Here is a 5,818-nt window from a genome sequence, read left to right on the forward strand (position 1 = left end):
GCTAGGAGATGCACAAAAATAGATCCTACAATGACATTTTTCATCTGGTAGGAAAAATAGTTTGCAATGTTAAATGCGTTTTGGATTTCTGCTATGTATGTTCCCAAAGTTTCAACCAACCAGATTAACTGACAGAGATCTGAGTGACATTCATCTCGCTCTCACATCAAGCACCATGGCAATTAATCAAACTGTATGTAAGTACCTGTGGGCTCTATTCCCAAACACACTCTGACCTGAATCGATTCCCCTCTGTTACACCCATACATAATTCATTAGCGTTAATGGTACTTGTAATCAGAACACTTCCACAGAAGGTTAAACCTTAAGTGAATTTAGGCTTGGGCACAAAAGAGATCACTCAGGAAAGAAAAACAGACACTCCTTGACAAGAGCATATGTGAAATCTCAAAATGGTACGATTCAGCTTCAATATAGCTGCACCTACTTGAAGAATCAGGGGGAAAAAAAAAAACCCAACAATCACAATTCTTATCAGCTCTAACAAGTGCCTAGCACAGCAGAATTCTTGCTCTATGTATATTTTTAGATTACTCTTCCAGTTATAATGTTCTGTCCTTACTGTATATCTTTTGTTAGAATTAGGATATCTGCTGCAACAGCCTGGATAACCTTTAGCCTGAGCTGCAAAACCTTTAACAGTTTCCAATTATAACAGCAATCTTTCATTCTATAATACAAATAAACCCAAGTGTTATCTCAACACAGAAGACTCACATGAATACCCAATGACTGCAGAATGATTTCACCATTTTTTTTCCTCTATAATTTCCTGCTATTATTTCATTGGAGGTGACTGCCAAGATCCAAGCAACATAATACATTTCACTGTTTACTTCTACTTTATTTTTGTTATACTGTTTACATTTTAAGATGTTGACATGCAAGACTGAAGTTTTAAAAAAATTAACATCTACTCTGAATGCCATTATGTTCTTAGATCCCCAACTTATTTTTCAACTCTCCCATTTCTCCTGATTTTATTGTCTTATCCAGTTGAGAATGTCTACGTGCCCCATTACCTGCCAATTTTAGAAAAGTCTTAACTCCCACAGCTTTTATATGCAGCACGTACCATGGAAGAGGAGTTTCTATTGCTCCAAAAGGTATAAGACACATTAATAAGAGTAGCTTTTCAGATAAATGGAAATAGTTTCCCCCTAAATATAATCTTAGTTTACTGCAACAATGTGGATTGAGAACCATTTTAGAGAAAGAGTTAGTTCCATTGGATTGTATAGCAAGAAACTAAACAAAGGCATTGTTAAAACAGTTGTTCTGCAGCAATAGATACTGGATTTTCCCAGAAGCCACTATCATACTAAAAGTGTAGGGGTAAAACACTGATGTTTGGATAATACGGAAAAGACCTCTTGTCTACTTGGGGTTATTAATGACCACAACTATTAGAGACATCCATATCATGATTCTAGTGTCCCTCCTAAAAGGAAAGCTATTATCCATGGCATCCTGCCCAGATTCCTCCAGAGCCGATTACATTTTTTGTAACCTGCACTTTCAGTTCAGTACCACAATCTTGACTTCATACCTGGATGGCTGTATGGGCTCATTTCACACTCTGAAACGGTTAGTGCCATCTGTCCTAAAGACTGATCATCGGTGGTGGGAAGAACAATCCCTTTGTTTCCTACTTCTCTCTCAGGATTGTAGATTTAGCTTGCTTGCTGTCTGCAAAATGCATTCATAGCCTTGCAGAAATGGCCCTTTGGTAGACTGCAATGCTAGTAGCGAGCTCCACTGGTGTGTAGAAAACAAGTCCACAGCAAAGGCAGGGTGGGAGGGGGCAGTAAACTGTAAGACAAAGTTTTTCCCCCTTAATAGAGTTACTGAAGTCTGAGCCATATCACAATATGGAATTGAGAATTTCAGTTTTAGTATCTGTTGCTGCAGCAGAATTTGTATTATGAAAATGAGGAAAAAAGCAAACTGCAATCCTTCTCCTGAACCAAAATGTCTTAGATTTGTCCTGATGTGATACTGCATTTTTCCTTCCTATGAGGAAAGGACAGAGATGGGCATATCGGACACATGCGCAGACCAGGCACCTCAACAACCCTGGAACCACAAGAATGAACAAAGCTACAGAGAAGGCTCCAGACAGAAGTACCATCATCTCGAAAAAGACATAACAGCAAGCAAAGCACACAAAGGATGAAACCCAATGTAACGGGTATTTTAGAGGTCAGTCATGGATCAGCCATGTGGTTCGGTCCTCTCCCTTGCACTGGCACACATGGTGTGAGGAGTGAACTGGTTAAGAAGACTGAGCTAGCTGAGATCAAACCCAGCAAAAAAAATAAGCAATGGTTTTCTTTGTCTAGCTAGCCACCATCTCTCTACTCCACATAGCAACATGGGCAAGCAGGACACTAGAGCATTTAAACTGCTGTGAAACTTCACTTCTTGACCTTGCAATTGAGTTTGAATCAAACAGAAGGGTCTTAACTCAGATGAATAAAAAGAAAAGATATAATGAAAGTGCTTGATAATGAGCAAAGGTGGGGCAAGGATACCACCTTGCTGTGGGCACCAAACTGAGTGAAACCTTCCCCTGAGGTGTCAGTGAAAATAGACAGTGAAATTATACACTGACAAAAAGTTAACAGAAATGAGAGTCTGGAAATGGAAATGAACATATCCAGGGCAGAAGCAAAAACTAAAGAGCTCAATTAATTTAAAATGTAAATGTAGGAGTAAAATTAATCTGTTTCAGAAAGCCTAGAATTCCCTAAGTTGAAGGTAAAATAGTAAGGTTTTGGGGTTTTTGTAGTTGGGGTTTTGGGTTTTTTTTAAACAAATAGACTAGAAAATAGCATACATAACACTTGTATCCATAAAGTGGTGAGTGTCCTGGACAGACAGGGGGCTCTAAGACTGATGTCAGCAGCGCACAAGTTTTTTGTTCTAAAAACAAAAGGATAGAACTAATATGAGTGATTGGACACTGGATAAAAACCAGCACAAGTTACTAAATATAGATTGCATCCAATGAAACTTGATACTGCTTACCTAATAACTAATTGATCTGTCACAGTAATGTCCTTTTGGGTTTCCCTGGCCATTTGAATTAGAGGCACACTCTCTAACATACACCCTGCTGAAGGGAAAAAGTAAGGCAAGGAGGAAATAAAAACAGTTTGAGGTTTAATGAAATAAAAGACTACAAAAATGTGCTGAATAACAAAAAAATGAGGGCTCATCACATTTTTTTCCGAAGGGCTGTAATCAGGGAGGAGGAGGAGGAGTGATTCTTAAGTAGTTTCTGCCAAGTCAATGCAGTACTCTTGGAGCCATGTACAGTATTGCTATCTCTGAAAGGCTGAGACAAGATATCCTTTCTAAAAAGGAAACATTTATTGGTTATTTGGAGATAACGGAACAGGTGACTAAGCAGATACGTACATATGTGGAGAGACTAGTCAGAATGGGACATGAGCAAGAACACAAATATCTATGTTTACTGGGAAAAAGTCTCCAAGAAGCAGCATAGAGTTGAGAATTTATTAGACAATATGAGGGGGGGAAAAAGTTATGAAGATAAACAATCCTGGCATCAGCTTTGAACCATTCCAAAAAGAAAAATCTCTTCCAAAAAGATCTTTCTGACTCCTATCATCCATTTGTGCAGAGAGATGAGGATTTTCAGACTGGGTAGATGGCCCCTGTGCAGCTGTGCTACATTTCATTCCCCCTTTTGTTGCAGGGACAGTTTAGTGGGACACACTCCCATATCCTATTCCCTTTCCTTCGTTATTCACAGTAGAACCTTTCACTTAGCATTTCTAATAGCACCATGTAGTGCTGTCGTTTCAGGAAATGCCTGGCTGTATTCATTGCTAAATCAAGCAGGAGTCGTGCTGGCAATTCAAGGAACATCTCATCAGAGGAAAAAAAGCAATTGCTGCTGAGCTATTGTTTTCCATTTCATTTCACACACTCAAAAGAGCTCTGGTGACCACCCAGTGGGTGCCCTGAAATACAGATTCCAAGACACCTTCCTGAGCTAGAAAGGCAAACCGGATTTACTGCTCACCCTCTATTGTTACTCAGTCTCTCTTTTCCTGTTAGTTCTTTATTTTCTATTTTTGTACTTCACCCTGTCATTTTCAGTCCTTTTCAGGTTCCCTTCTCAGTTTTGTATGCAACGGTTGGAAAGCTTCCCTTTGACAGGGCATGCTATACTCAGAGAGTTTGCTGAGGGGATATTCTACAATAGGAGCCAGCAAGGCTGAGTCAGAATTCAGTGGCTTTAGCAAGGAAAAAGTCTCATATAGAGGATACGTTCATTAAATTATTGTTCTGACTACTCCGACCTTAACACTGATATCAGCTAATCTACTTACATGGCTACATTGCAGGCGGAACCAGCTGAAACAACAATACTGGATTTGCAAAGCAGGTAACCATATACCAACACCCTTGCATGAGCAAATGCTGTTTTTGTGGGTGTGAACAAACTACAGCCAAATAACAGGATAAAGAAACGTAAACACTTGAGGGAGATTCAGACCTCTAGTAGGAACAATGGGAAGCAGTTTAGCTTAACATTAGAGACAGATAATGCATAGGTAGTAAAATCTCACAAAAAGAGAGAACAGGCAGGCAGAGAGGAAAACTGCAGAATGCTTTGTCTTTTCTCTTCCTCAGACTGTTTTAGAGGGGCAATATTTCCCTCCCTAGAACAGACATGTCTGGGAAATTCCACCAGTGCTTTACAATATGTGCATACGGGTCTTTAAATGATTGTGCTTAATTTTTCAAAATGTAACTTTTACACACTCCAGAAATGGTGCTGTTCTGATAGCATACACTCTCAGAGTGCCATTAACCCTAAAGGGTAATGGATTTTACTGACAACAAGTATAAATAAAGAACCACCTACTGGATTGTATTTTTAAAAGCAGAAAATCTTTTCAGCCATGAAGATTTTGGCAAGTGAGAAAGTAAAGCTAGAAATGATGGATACTGCCTTTAAAGTCTTAAACTTCCTAAGCAAGATATCACTATTAGTATTAAGTGCTGAACTGGTCTAGTACTAGATAGTTACCTGAATCCTCAATTATAGATAAAATTAAACCTAGATATTGATTTACCCCAGTAAGCAATGAACATCTAATTGAGGCAGTCAAACATGGACAGTGTAAATGCACTAAACAACCTCCAGATTTGTTTAGGAGGCAATTATTCTGAGACAGTGGAGTATGGCACATACCAAATCGCACACCATCAAACACCACAGTTATCACCTACAGTATCAAGTTGCAGAATTATATTACAGCACAAGTTCTGCAACTGTTAAGATGGAGATCTTGTTTCCATTAATTTACAAATTTTTCCAAGTGCTCTAAGATTTGCAGGACACCATGAATAGCCTGGAGAGCAGGCTTGCAGACTGTAGGACAACAGTTTTTCAAATTTGAGATCATGTGAACAAGATCTCCCAAGATGTAGTCTGCCCCACAAAGAGTGATTAGCTAGAAGTAACCAGATGTTCTTTTGAGTTTCTTCGAACTGGACAGTTACCACTGGAAAAAAACAGAAGAAAACTGTTTGGAGAGCATTTTTTTTTTTTTTTTTACCAGCTTCCACATAATGTAACAAGGGCACTTCCAATTAAACAGGCTTTCCTGAAGGAAACACAGCAGCCTCACGTAAAAAAATTATAATGCTTATTTTTTTTAAAGATGATTGTCACCCTGTACAAAAAGGGAGAGGAAACTGTGGTCAGCGCATGTGTCTGAGGAGAGTAACGTAGCAGGGGTCCAAGGTGGTCATC

Source organism: Balearica regulorum, chromosome 17 (genome assembly GCF_011004875.1).
Source record: "Balearica regulorum gibbericeps isolate bBalReg1 chromosome 17, bBalReg1.pri, whole genome shotgun sequence".
In the NCBI taxonomy this organism is placed as follows: Eukaryota; Metazoa; Chordata; class Aves; order Gruiformes; family Gruidae; genus Balearica; species Balearica regulorum.